Below are 15,109 nucleotides of genomic sequence, written 5' to 3'. Positions count from 1 at the left end.
TTCTCACCTGAGGATTTTTTTCCATTGCTTTTCAGAGCGAGTGGAAGGGAAAGAGAGAGAAACATCAATGTGAGAGAGACACCTTGATTGGTTGCCTCCCTCCCAAATGTGCCCTGACTGGGGCCAGGGATTCAGCCTGTAACCGAGGTACGTGTCCTTGACTAGAATGGAACCTGGGACCCTTCAGACCAAGGGCTGACACTCTAACCACTGAGCCAAACCGGCCAGGGCAATGCTCACTGCTTTTATATGGATGAGTTTACAGTCAAGACATTTGGGGCTATGTGTGCAAAGGTTAGTGCCGCTGAAGACATAGGAGGAGAAAAATGGAGATACTGAGGCAGGAAAAGCAGTTAGGATTATGGTTGATCACACATAGATGATGAGACTATGAATTAGGCTTGGTCCTAAAATTTGTAAATCCAGCCACTTGAAGACCTTGGACCTAGAGAATAGAGACTTTAGATTTTCTTGATTATTTTACATATCTAATGTAAGAGTTTGTAGTATGAGTGTTTAGTTGGTAGAAACTTATCAGTCACATACTATAGATATATCTCTGTGCTCTGCCCCTCCGCTCACTTGGAATTGGTTAATTTGGGTGCAGCCTTCTAGTAAGTATTTACCAATATCTGTATATACTAGTTTGGGGGGCACTGTACTGACTGAAGATTGTGGTTTTACAATGCTCTCTCTAGTTTTTTCTTAGGAAATTTTGCTTTTTTAATAGCAGCATGCTAATGTCAGAATCTAGTTTATGGTTTCTCTTTTTTTTCTTTCTCATTTCATTGTTTAGGAATAAAAATCATTTCTTGGAGGATTTACTTTTGCCCTCTTTCTCTCAGCTTTAGTACTTGTTGGCCATAACAATTCCCTAATGTCTGTCTCAGGCCCTCCTTCCCTTCCACCACCCCTCTGGGAGGTCTTGTTCCTCTGCTTTGTGTTACCTGGTGAGCAAGTAGATAGTGAGAGGAGGAATATAGGAATCGGTGGTGTGTATAGATTGGTAGGTTAGTGGTCTGTGTGATAGAGAAGTAAGAAGGAAAGAAGGAAGAGCAGTTGCATCAAGTAAAACATACACAGAATGAAACAGGACAAAGAAAACAAGGTGTGAGACCTCCGAGTGGTCTTCTGGGGAGCTGTTTGTAGCCATAGGTTCACAGGTAAAGTCAGGTTCTGAAACTCTTAACCAACTTGTGCAGGAAGCAACCAACTTGTGCAGGAAGCAGTAAAAGTTATAAGAAATATCTTTCAAGTTTTCTTTTAACCAGCTGGAAACATTGCCGTGGTTTTAGTACCACTCTAGGTGTCCCTGAGAATCCTAGTTGCCATCATCGCTTGTGCGCAGTGTTGTTCTTTGGTGTCAGAGTGCACGTTTTTTATTTAGTGTAAAGAGATGGAACCTTATTGTAGTGGCTTTTGTACTAAAATTGGTCCAAATTCAAAGGAGTGTCTGTTTTCTTCTCTCTCCTATTAAATCAGTGTCTCACTGATTTTAGTTGTCCTGAAATTTGATCTGTCTTAATATGGACAGTGTTTTATGTTTTTTAATAGAGGATAAGTCACAATCTGAATCTTTTTTATTGAAGATTTTGAAAATAACCAAAGATATTAAATAACATATACAGTGATGTTTCAATAACTTGTTTTTGACTAAATTTTGAAATGTTTTGCTTATTCAACCTTTTAATCTATTCCTGAATGCATTATTTTAATAGATGTGTTTATTTTCAAACTAGAATATTAGTTAACTCCTTTTAAGGCAAATCACTATCCAAAACACATTAACTGTGCCTCCACTAAGGACTATGTAACACATTTTCACCTGACAAAGGAGGTGGGCAGAAAATTAGCTAATGGAATAGTTGTTTCAGATTAGTGTATAATTAAGGGCTTTGCAAAGCCCTTTGGGAAACTAGAAAACCCAGGATGTGTTCTAAGTATGTAAGTTATCTATGGCTCTACTAGACAAATGTGTAGTGAGAATGAATATTTCCTTTGGAAAGTATTTAAAACAAGAACAAATCATAATTATGTTAGGTTTGCTTAAGTAGCTGGCCTGCTGAATACAGGAATTCCTGAAGTTACTTTTGACTCCTGATAATTGCTGTGAAGTACCAGTGTACTGCTTCGTAAGCGGCATAATTGGAAGGCTGTTGTGTTTCTCCTTCAAATTGGTATTACCGGGGGCGGGCAGAAATGCTGGCATTTCATTTCAGCTTTAGAGAGGTGAGCTGTGGACATGCCCCTGCTTAGTGCTTCTCAAGTTTTAACATGCGTTTCTTATCACCTGTTGATCTTAAAATGTACTTTTCTTCAGTAGTTCTGGGTGGGCATAGATGATTTGCATTTCTAACAGCCGTCAGGTGATTCTAGTGCTGCTTGGACCACAATTTGAGGATCGGGACTCATATTTCTTTGAACAAGGGGAGAAATCTTTTACTCATAGGAAGCACACGCATGCCATCCTTTAGCATTTCTCATCTGGAGAGACTGGGGAGTGCCTGAGGCCTTTGAAGGGCTGTGGTCTCTGTGTTGCTGCTTCAGTATCCTTTTCTTCTGATTACTGCCATCCCTGCGCGTTTGCAGGAAGACTGCTGGCAGGCCATTGCATTTGATCTAGACCTCAAGTTTTGGACCTCTCTGTGGGTTGTCAGTGTCTGTAGAAAGGAATTTGTCCTATTATAGTCGTTGGCCATTAGATTGATGCCAGCAGTCTTTACTGAGTCCTGCATGTTCGCTTAACTCAGTACTGGGTGCTAAGCCAGCTGTGTTCTCCACCGTTGGTGACTTCTGAATATGACTGTTCCAGATGCTCCATGTCAGAAACATCCCACATCAATCAGTACTGCCTAACAGTTCCATCCCTTAATGTCTCTAAAACACCTAATTTCTCTCTGTCTAAGGCTGCAGCTTTAGATTCAAGGCACCCCCCACCCCTCAATTCCTGCTCCTCCAGTTTACTGTACTTGCCTGTTAACTGACCTTCTAACCCTGTTCTGATTTATTCTTCACATTGTAGCTGGGACCCTCCTTTCTAAATGACGAATTCCTCCTTCACATCCAACCTCTGAAGGGTAAAGCTAAACTTGACATGGCATACGGGCCTCCCTTGAGTGTGGCCTTGGCAGCTCTACATCTCACGTCAGTTCCTCGATGGTGTCCTATTCTTACCTCCCTCCAAACTCTCTCCTCGAGTGTACCCTCTGTGGAAGATACCTTTTCTTCTCCCCTCCCCCACAGCACTCATTATCTCTTACTCCTCAAGGGCAGGTTTTCCCGGAGGCAGTTTCTGAACGCTGTTGTGGACTTCCCTAACTTTTTTTGTTATTGAGTTTTAGGAGTTCTCTATATATTCTGAATATTAATCGTTTATCAGATATAAGATTTGCAAATATTTTCGTCCATTCTGTGGGTTGCTGTTTTACTGTTTTTTAAAAAAAATATTTTTATTGATTTTAGAGAGAGAGGAAGGAAGAGGGAGAGAGATATAGAAACATCAGTGATGAGAGAGTCATTGATCAGCTGCCTCCTGCACAACCCCGGCTTGGGATCAAGCCCAAAACCTGGGCATGTGCCCTGACCAGTAATCAAATTGGCATCTCCTGGATCATAGGTTGACGCTCAACCTCTCAGCCAAACCTGCCAGGGCTGTTTTACTGTTTTGATGCACGTAAATTTTAAATTTGAATGGAATTCTGTTTATATTCTTTTGGGACCTGTGCCTTTGGTGTCATATCTGAGAAATTATTGTTAAATCCAAAGTTGTGAAACTTTACCCCCATATTTTCTTACAGTAATTTTTAAAGTTTTAGGTTATACATTTAGGTTTTTAATCTATTTTTAGTTATTTTTCATATATGGTATTAGGAGGTAAGGGTCCAACTGTATTCTTTTGCATGTAGATACCCAGTTTTCCCAGCATCATTTGTTTAAAAGACTCAGAGCTATATTCTTAGTGCCTGGCACATAGAAATATTTATTGAATAAGAGACTGAATGAAAAAGAAAATTAAAAGTTAGAAATTATGTCTTTATTTTGTCTAAGACAGAATTTACAATGTTTTTGAGGCTATGGCAACTTTACATTAAAATCAGTCAACATTGATTTTGTAGTAAAGTTTTAATGATGTATGTAGAGCAAATGTCAATAAAACCAAATTTGTAATTTTGTGTTAGTATGTAGGCAATGATCCATATTAAATATGAAGGAGGAGGGAAAGGATCTGGAATAATAATAAGTCCAATAATAAATATTTGAGTAGATACAGAGAGGTTGTGGAAATTGTAAAAAACAAAATTCTTTCTCCTTTTTGTGGTTCTCTATTCACATCATGGTAAGATAATGTAAGTATTACCAGTAAATATTGATATTATAACATTCTATTTTGTGAATATGATTTTTGTTTGCCTTTTGGGGCAAGTGCACCATCCTAAGATGGTAATGTGATTATAATCGGGAGCTAACAAAAGAGAAAGAAATTGCATCTATTTGTTCTTCTCCTATCCACCCATTAATCTACCTCATATGGCAAGTATTTAAGTGCCTACTGTGGGCTAGACACTGCAAGGTATGTATTGTCTCAAAGATAAAATATGTCCATAATTTAAATAAATCTTAATTATGAGTCTACTTTGGTGTTATTGTTATAGTTAATACTTGTATAGTGATTTACTGCCTTCAGATGAAGAAATGGAGGCTGAGAGTAAGTTGTACCAAGTCCATTAGCTACCTGGTGGAGAAAGTAAACTTGAACTTAGAATAGACTGATTCCAAATCCCATGCTATTTTCTTGCACCATTCTGTACTGCTTCCATGGGCTTCTGTGGAATACCTCCTAGAATGCTAACAAGTTCTCAAGGTCATGGTTTTTAAAAAACCATGGTTGAGCCCAGCTGGGCGTGGCTCAGCGGTTGAGCATCGACCTGGGATCCAGGCGATCAGGGTTCGATTTCCAGTCAGGGCACATGACCGGCTTGCGGGCTCGATCAATGACTCTCTCATCATTGATGTTTCTATCTCTCTCTCCCTCTCCTTTCCTCTCTCTGAAATAAATAAAGATATATTTAAAAAAAACACAAAAAAACCATGGTCGAATGCTTAGTAATTTTTGAGCTCTGTGGACTAATACAACTTATTATATTACCTATTGGGTCTCTTTAAAGCCTTAAAAATATGGCTTTACTTTTAATGTTTTCTGAGATTGTATTTTTAGTTAGCTTTAAAAGGAAGGTATTTTTTTTTAAGATTTCTTTTGATTCTTTTTCTTTGCCTCTTGTAATTTCTTTGGTACACTGATAAAATATAAAGGGTGAAGTTTTTATAGCTAGGAAGGAACTTAGAGAAAGAAATATACTGGAATCCTAGCCTATAAATAAAACGCAGTTCTCATAGTTCACTTTATTTTCAATTATTTTATATCTGTTTGTACAGAAAGTCTTCACTTACACATCAGTAGTTCCTATTGACAATGTCAGTTGATACAAATGAATGTAACCATGGTTTATTAGATGGAATATGCTGTGTGAATGTACAGTGGCATTGTTATCATCTTTAGCCAGGACATAGGGTGAGAGGGATAGGCCACTGCTGTCAACTTGGGTGTCCAAGAGTTGTGCAACGAGCCTCATGTTCTTTAGAAAGACAGCTACTCTTGTCTTCATTCATGGCTTGTTTACTCTTGGATTTGACAAAAACTCTCCATGACCAAACTTTAGTTAAAGTTCCTCTGAGCCCTTTTCCCAACTAGGCCTTGACTCTGGGTTTACCTGTCTGTTCTTGCTAAGTCCTGTTTTAGCAAGAATTCTAGTAAGTCACCTTATTCAAAGCTACTGTTTAGGATTTCCTTTGTTCTACTCTTTATGATGATCTCATTCCACATATATTTCAGTGCTCTGTCCTTGTTTTACAACATGGATGCCAAATGTCAGAGCTTGGATTCAGACCTTAGTCAGCCTGACACCAAAGTCTGCGTATTCCATGGGAATGTTGTATTTCTTCCCACATATTTTTTCAACCCATCATATGTGAATTCCATATACTTTCTAGAATAGTGACTCTAGCCATGGATTCTGGGACTGTTGGGCTAGGACAAGAACAGGTACCAGTACTTCTTTTCATGTACTTTTGCATATTTTAATATTCAACACTTGATAACACCAAATGGCCTTTCTGAACCACATAGGTAGCCTGTTTTAGGACCATCTTATATAAACAATTTTCTCTTGCTGGAGCTGTCTGGAGTGATTGCATAAAAAGAGAAGTATAATCAAAATCGGAGAAACCTCCCAGGGAGTTAATATATAGATAAATCATCATTCTTACTCATAGGCTGTGCCTTTGCATTGCTCATCAGGGATTGTGCAGTAAACTAGCAAATTTATAAATGTTTACCTAAAATACAATAACAGAATGATCAAGCTTTATTGCCACTTAATTGAGATTTTGTTTTCCCATTACAAAGCTACCATTTTGATGGTCTAGAATTACTAGAATTTTCGTTGCATTAGGTTTATGTTCTCACTTAATTTATTCCCTTTTCAGAACCTGCTGAGTGCGCAAGTGAGAGAGGAGATGTGTGTGTAAACTCTGTGCTTTGTGCTGCCCCTGAGCACAGTGTCTTCCCCCCATCTTCTCAAAGCAAGCATGTGGAGGGAGTATCACGGCTCCCAGAGGCCAAATGTGCTGGAGCCTAGATTTCTTTGTTAATGTTCAAAATGTTTCCAGAAACGGCCAGAGGAGCTGACCTGTTTTTGTTTCTCTGAGCATTTCCATTATTTCCTTTAGAGATCACTAACTTGGAGCAGTGGGTGTGACTTTCTTTTACCTTCATCCTGACCCCCGCTCAAGTTTTCTTAGCCCTGAATGTATGAACAGCTAGTCTTATTTAGACATTTGGCAGGCTGGGGTTCAATTAGTTCCGTCCTTCTTTTCTATATATTTTAATTACCCCAGGGATCTGATATTCTGAAGAATGTTGCTTTTGGCCAGCTTGTCAAGTATTGGAAATACTTTGCTTTCTACAGCTCTGGGTTAGTTAGCCTTACAGTGCTAATGGAGGGGAGCCGAATGAGAGAACTAGAAATTACTGGACCTTACCTGCAGAGAAACCTGTTGTCAGTTAACATTTTAAAATAATTGTGCCTTTTCCTGGTTCTTTATTATTGTTAATTAGCCTATCTCTATGATGTTCTTAAGAGAATAGTCAGAATTATTAGCCTTGTTTTACAAATAAAGACATAGAGAGTGAGCATGTAGATCTGCAGGGAGTCTCTTTTCCAGGCTAAGAAATGAAATTATATTTTACCCTAACCTACCTGCTTATCACCTTTTCATTTCTTCCTACCTCCAGATGGCCTATCCTGCTGAGCCAATACTTAGGGAGCATAGTTTTGAAATGGTTTTATGTTCATAGGCCCCACACAGCCTGCAGGAATCATAATGTGCTGGGGGGGTGTTTCCTTGTAGCTCAGTCTTCTTATCGGGACTTATAGGCTATCAGAGGAGGAGGAGGGGGAGAAAGCATTGTATTAGAGAAAAAAAGCATTATATTAGGGAAAGGAGAGTTTTGTACAGGGTTATCAAAAGAACCCTAAGATCGAGGCATGTATATCTGTATGTGGTTTTCTTGTTCTTGTGAGGCTGTATGTTCATTCATGTGTGTACATGAATATCTGTCTACTGTCTTTGTATTCTGTTTGGATGAGTGCATCTGAGGTCTCAAAAGATGGCAGTAAAATTTATTGCTTGAAATGTACATAAGCATCAGTAGATCTAGACCATTTACATTGTCCTAGGTCAACGCCTGTCATTTTACTATAAAGTTGAGGACTGGCACTATGTTGGATGGGAAGATGATCCTAAGAGGCTGAAGTTTTCGATGATAGCTAGTTAGTTTTTTCCTATGTTTTGCTATAGAGTATAAATTGTATACATATGTATATATATTTAATTTATAAATAAGTAAATAAAGGTCAGCCATCTTAAAGATACCCATCTTTTGTAGCAAAAGAAACTTGGCAAAAGAATGTGTATAGACTAGTGTAAACTCATGTTCAGTTTTGTAAAAAGCAGTTAAACTTTGTTACATCTGAGTCTGTTTTGAAATGGAAAGGGATTTGGAATATATATATATTTAAAGGGGTGTCTAACTGAAGGCATTTGGTGGCAAGTAAAACCCTGGCTTTATGCTTCTGAACTGGCTTCTCTGAGAATTGCACTGAACTGTAGTCATTTTTGGATACAAAGGAAAGGGCCTTAAATAGTTTATTAAAAGTATTAACCAATATAAGGAAGTTGAAGCATCTTTCTGCCATCTGGAGGCCATTGGTCCTCACTGAATCGCTTCACCTCTGATGCTGTTGTCTTTCATAGTGTGTATGTCACTAGAAATAAACTTAAGAATTCTTATCATTAAAAAGAAATATTCTTAGTCACTTATGCATTATAAAAGTAGTTCCCATTTCCTGTGCTCTACCTGACCTCTGCCAGTACATTTAGCATGTTCTTACCCTTGCAGAATTCTAACTAGAGCTTATCACAGATGTGTATCTGTAGATTTAATGTTTTCAGTACTCAACATCAGCAAAAGTAGAACAATTCCTTGGTCTTTACATTGCAGCTAAACACATATTGACATTCTCACGAAAGTCATTTGATTTGAACAAAAATCCCAACATTGAGTACCCCAGTGAAAGCATCTCTGGGTACAAATTATGGTCATATTATGAGAGACTTACCTTCAAGGTCACAGAAGTATGCTGGCCTATGGAAGCTGTTTCCCAGTGTGAAGTGAAACAGGATAGTTTCTCAGGAACGCTTACAGTGTTGTTTATACTGAAATACTTGAATGTATGTTCTTACGTGCTACCTGTCTTCTGCCTTTTACAAGTCATGAAGTAAATCATCATAACAAAGCAACTGTTTTTCCTTGGATTTTAAGGTGCAAGTTTTTTGTTTCTCTCTAATAATGCAATATACTTTTAAGTGTGGCCTTTGAAAGGTAGAGGTAAGACCCTAAACCTTAGAGTGAATCCTTAAGTAATAAGCACCTTTTTTTCAGCGAGCTTGCTGATAGTGTGTTGCTTTTGGGGGTTGTTACTTGACTGCTGGGCCATAGTTAGCCCTGCTCTGCAGTGCAATCTAACCTTAATCTAAGCCTTGTGACGCTTTTAGATTGTGTAGAATTTCTGATTTGCACTCTGAGTCCTTCATATTCTGCTTTCTTTGGCCAGTATTTGGTGGGCTGTCATCAGTAGCTGAGAACAAGTGACATGTTGTGGTGAGGCATTTGAACTTTTGTTGGAATGTATTTGGATATTATAATACTTTAATCTTTATGTGGGGTAATGTCTCATTATTCCACATTCAGATATAAAGTTCTTTAGCATCTGTCTATAAGGGTAACCTGATTCTGCATCCTCATAATTGTATGTTAATCCCAAACCGACATGTAGAATCAAATCTCTTCCGAGTTAATTAGAACAGAACCTGGTCATAAACCTAATTCATATGACAGTAGCAAGCATGAGGAAAAAAGTAGCAATAATAAAGAACATTTTTCATAAATGAACTCTTGAATCAATAACATTTAAGGGGAGAGATAAACTTCGAGTGTTCTATTTCCCCCATGAAAATGAAATCCAAAGTGGTTTACAGTCATTCTGCTTTCTCAAAACACCTGTTTGATGGCAGAGTACTAGGTAAGGACACTGTCTCTTTCTTAGAGGTGCTGAAGGCATTGTGGATGCTCACTTCATGTATAATAATAACATTATTCAGGGTTGAAATGTGGCTGGTATTCCAGTGTCAATGCCAGTGCTCCTAGGAGAAGGGTGATTGGCATTTTAATCATTGCAAATGTTCAGAACCTTTGTCTGAAAGACTGTATTTTTAGCTCTTCAGATTTCCCTGCTCCGTGGTTCAGCACCAATTCAGAGGGGACAGCTCCATCTACTGAAGGCCCATTTCAGAATGATTCCTTCTGTTGAGTTCAGTGATTTTCCTCTTGTACAACTCATTGAATTTTCTTCTGGCTTACAGGCTCCAATGGAGGTTATGCTGAAACTGGTAATTTGTTTGTTTCAAATTTCTTGTAATTTTGCTTAGTGCTAAAATCCAGAGGAGTTATCAGGGAGCATTCTTAATTCACTTTATTTAATGGATATGTTTTGTTGGGACCTAGATAAATAGTAAAACTGCTCTTAAGAAAATGTTGCTGCGGATGGCCTTTCTTTAGTTATCCCTGCTTGACTCCCCGTCCGCACCCTCGCACTGGAATTTTATTGGTGATGTCATAGAAATTACAGTGACTTTGGTGTCAGGTTGAGGCTTGACTTTCAGTTCTGCCATTTTGGCTGGCTCTCCAGTATTGTGCAGCTGACTTAATTTTTATAAACCTGTTTCCCCAGAGTGACTTGTGGATCATTCTTAATGAGTGTGGACTTTGTTGGAAGGTCAGTATAGTCTGAGGAGAGTTTTGAATGGGGTGCCATTTATATTTGCACTGTAGATCAGACGAGAGATGTTGGTGGCCAGGACTCTAGCTATCAGCCTCTTCAGAGAATGCCAAAGCTGTCAAGAGCCACATCACCCAAGATTCCTCTTTTTGGATTGGCTCACTTTGGTCACTTCCTGGTCTGTTTCTCATACTTAACACACTCTGGTTATTTTGTGTTTGCTTAACCATTTTCACTGGGACCTTCTTGGGCCCAGGGCCCATGTTGTATTCATGCTTTATTTCTTGGCATGCAGAATGGTGTTTATAGCATATCATGAGCATTCAATAATGTTTGTTGAAAATAGACTGATGAATGATTCTATGTTATGGCAGCTGTGGTCATTCTCATAAAGTCAGATAACTTGGTTCTAGCCCTGAGAGGATCACAGACTCGGGGCTGTTGCACAGTGCTGGGGGCTGTGCACAGATGCTCTGTGTTGCATCAGCACTTCCTTCAGCAGGTCTGGAGGTCTGCTCTGTGTATTGATGGCTTGCAACCTGGAACCTTGGGTTAATAGAAATCCCTAATACCTTATCAGCTGTGCTGTATGGCTCCAGAATGTCCTGTCAGTTGATGGCTTCTTTTCTAATAGGTCTGAGATTGGAGCAGGTCTATATTCACTCTCTCTGAGGAGGAATGTCTTTGGATCAGCTTTCTTTAAAAATGCTCTTTGACTTTTTTTGTCCCTCCCACAGTTACAAGCTTATTCCTTCTCAGATTCACACATTCTTCATCTCCATTCACTGGCCTATTTAGGTAAAATAATTTTAGAACCATAATTGTAAAAATCAGTAAGGTCTGTCTCAATAAATTATTATAGTTTTTATTAATTATTAACCTCATAGTAGCCTTCAGATTGACTGTAGGATTTTGAGTCTAAATTATAGGGAAAGTGATGCTAAAACAAGTTGAAAGTCGGAAAAGGAGATTATGGGGGAGATTTGTTTATTTTAGATATGGTGATAGTAAAATGACAGTGGACATGAAGATGAAATGCCCAGAAGGCAGTAGTAGTTCAAAACAAATCAGGAGAGGGAATATAACTTTTACCCCCTAGCTTTTTTGGGGGAGGGGATTTCAAACTTTGAAAAATATTGAAAGAATAGCACCATAAACACTAATATACCCTTCACTTACGTCTGCCAGTTTGTAACATTTTGCCACATTTATTTACTCTCAAATATAACTATAGAAATATGTATGTGTATAGGAATGTTATGTGTACATATTTCTATTTATATGAGTGTATGTATAACACACGTGATGTTGCACACATCAAGACAGTGTATCTTCTTATGGTAAGAGCATTCTTTCTTTTTTTTCTCATCCTCACTTGAGGATATTTTTTCATTGCTTTTCAGAGAGAGTGGAAGGGGGAGAGAGAGAGACGTCGATGCGAGAGAGACACATCGGTTGGTTGCCTCCTGCATGCTCCCCGACTGCGCCAGGGATCGAGCCTGCAACCGAGGCGTGTGCCCTTCTCACCACTGAACCAAGCTGGCTAGGGCTAAGAGCATTCTTTTACATAGCCTCAGTGCCATTATCTCACAAAAATACTGATACAATAATATTATTTAATATGCAGTTATATTCAAATTTCTCCAGTTACCCAAAAATATTTTTTACAACTGTGTTTTTTAAGAATAATCTAGGATCCATGCAAGGATTGTAAGTTACATTTCGCCCTGCCTATTTAATTTCCTTTCATCCTGAATAGTCCTTTCACCTTTTTTGTTTTCATTGATATTTTTGAAGAGTTGTCTTGTAAGAATGTTCCACATCTGGGTTTGTCAAATTCACTCCTCCAAATCAGTTTGAGTACAGCAAATTTTGGCAAGCACTGTGTAGGTGGTGGTGTGTGCTACCTATGACATCACTTCAGGCAGTACATGTTACTTTGGCCTATGACCGGTGATGCTGAGTTTGATCACTTGATTATACAGTATTTCCTCCAAAATATTTTTTTTGAATATATCTTTATTGATTTCAGAGAAAGGAAAGGAGAGGGAGAGAGAGAGATAGAAACATCAATGATTAGAGAGTCATTGATCGGCTGCCTCAAGCCCGCAACCTGGGCATGTGCCCCGAGCGGGAATCGAACCCCGATCACCTGGATCCTAGGTCAATGCTCAACCGCTGAGCCACGCCTAGCCGGGCTCCAGCTCTCCATTTTAAAGGGACAGATTGCCTTTGTAATTATCAAGCTATCTATAGAGTGGTACTTAGAGACCATTTGTATCTCCTCTTTCTCAACAACATTCCATGAGAGAGTTCTTTTTTAAATATATCTTTTTATTGATTTCAGAGAGAGGAAAGAGAGGGAGAGAGAGAGACAGAAACATCATTGATGAGAGAGTCATTGATCGAGCCTACAACCAGGGCATGTGCCCTGACTGGGAATCGAACCCCGATCTCCTGGGTCCCAGGTCGATGCTCAACCGCTGAGCCATGTCCGGCTGGGCTATGAGAGAGTTCTTGCATCCAATTGTGAGAGGGAATAATTCCTTAAGACATAAAAATCACAAACCCTTAAAGAAAAGACTGACATTTTGGAATACATTCACCTAAAAATTTTTAATATAGCAAAAAACATTAAAGACAAATGAAAAGACAGACAGTAGACTGGGAATACATATTTGCAACTCTTCTGAGTGATCAAAGACAAGTATCCAGAGTTTGGAAAAGGTCACACAAATCAATAAGAAAAAGACAAACTACTCAATAGAAAACGGACAAAGGATATGACTAGGCAAAGTGACAGGAAGAAAATTGAATGTCCAATTATGAAAGATGCTCAGCCTCACTAATAATGAGGGAAATGAAAAGTAAGACCCTGGTGAGAATTCATTTTACACCTATTGATTGGCAAAACCTAATAAGCTTGATAACACCAAGTGCTGGCAAGAAACAGGAACTCCTGTATATGACTGATTGTAATAAATTGCAGTAATATTTTCAGTGAGCAATCTGGAAATGTCTGGTACAGTTGAAAGTGTGCACATTCTGCAACTCAGCCATTCTACTTTTAGTTGTTAGCCTAGAAAATTGTCACACATATAAAACAAGGAGACATGTACAAGGATGTTCATTGTAGCACTACTTCAAATAGAAAAGTGGAGAAATTGGTAAATGTAGTGTAATTTTCTCTCCACACACTGGAGCAGTTAAGATACATAAACTAGTTATACATGTATCCACATTGATAAATTTCAAAAACATAGTACTAAATTAATAAGCTGTAAAGAGGTATATAATATATATGGAATATATTATCATTATTATAGATATGTGTAATATATGCACTATTAATTAACATAATATGAGTATACTATATATGTACATGCATATATAAAACCCAACCTATTGAGATGTAATTCACATAATCATACAGTTCACCTATTCAAAGTGTGTAATTCAGTGGCTTTTAGTATATTTACAGTGTTTCACATCTGTCACCACAATCAAAATTAGAACATTTTCATCCCGCCTAAAAGAGACCCTTAGCCACCACCCCTCAAGTTTCCCATGGTGGAGCATGTATCAGTCCTTCATTTCTTTCATTTGCCAAATGATGTTACATTGTATAGACAGAACGTTTTATTTATTCATTCACTGATGGGCATTCGGGTTGTTTCCACCTTCTGACTGTTATAAATAATGCTGCCATGAACATTTATGTACAAGTTTTGTGTGAACATATGTTTTCAGTTCTCTTGGGTATACAGTGGTGCCTTGGTTTTTGAATGCGATCCATTCCGTAAGACCGTTCGAGCTCTGAAACGCTCAAAAACCAAGGGATCCACAGCCGATAGGTGGGCCTCAGGATCTTGCCCTCAGCAGAAGCCGTGGGGCATGTTCAACTTCCAAGGCATGTTCGAAACCCGAAGCATTTACGTCTGGGTTTACGGCGTTTGTAAACCGAAATGTTTGTGGATGGAGATGTTCGAAAACCGAGGCACCACTGTATACCTAGGAGTGAAACTGCCCGATTACATGGTAACTTAACTCTGTGCTGGGACTACAAACTGTTCTCCGGCGTGGCCAACCCTTTTCCATCCCCAGCAGCAGGGTATGGTTTCACTGTCCCTGTATCCTTGCTGACACTAGTTACCATCCATCTTTCTTACTATTCACATTCAAGTGGGTGTGAAGTAGCATCTTATTGTGGTTTTGCTTTGCATTTCCCTGATGGCTAATGATGTAGATCATTTTTTCATGTGTTACTGACTCCACATTTTTAAAAGGGACAGAACATTAGTGTGTATTGTTTCTCAATACGTATACAGAGTGGGGCAAAAGGAGGTTTATAGTTGGTCACATGGAAAATAATACAATAATTAATAATAATACAAGAATAAACTTTGTTTTGCACTTCACAACTGTAAACCTCCTTTTGCCCCACCCTGTATGTATAGTCAGAGTTTAAAAAATGGGAAAAGGGGGAGAATGGGCTTCAGTTACATTTGTATCATTTTACTCTTTGAAAATGAAAAACAAAAGCATAACATCAATAAAGCAAAATGTTAGCATTTGTTAAATAATGTTAGATACATAGCTGTCTTGTTATATTATTTTCTATTTATGTGTGGTACCTTTGGTTAAAAAAGCTA

At 38.5% G+C, this 15,109-nt stretch overlaps 1 protein-coding gene across 1 annotated transcript in view; it reads left to right on the top strand.

Moving 5' to 3' along the window:
• Positions 1-15,109, top strand: part of EXOC4 (exocyst complex component 4) — a 643,616-nt gene that overhangs the window by 117,324 nt on the left and 511,183 nt on the right. The window lies entirely within an intron of this gene.

This window comes from Miniopterus natalensis, chromosome 10 (genome assembly GCF_054644295.1).
Source record: "Miniopterus natalensis isolate mMinNat1 chromosome 10, mMinNat1.hap1, whole genome shotgun sequence".
NCBI lineage: Eukaryota > Metazoa > Chordata > Mammalia > Chiroptera > Miniopteridae > Miniopterus > Miniopterus natalensis.
Note: the sequence above shows the minus strand (reverse complement) of the source record. Positions and strands in the feature narration are given on the sequence as shown.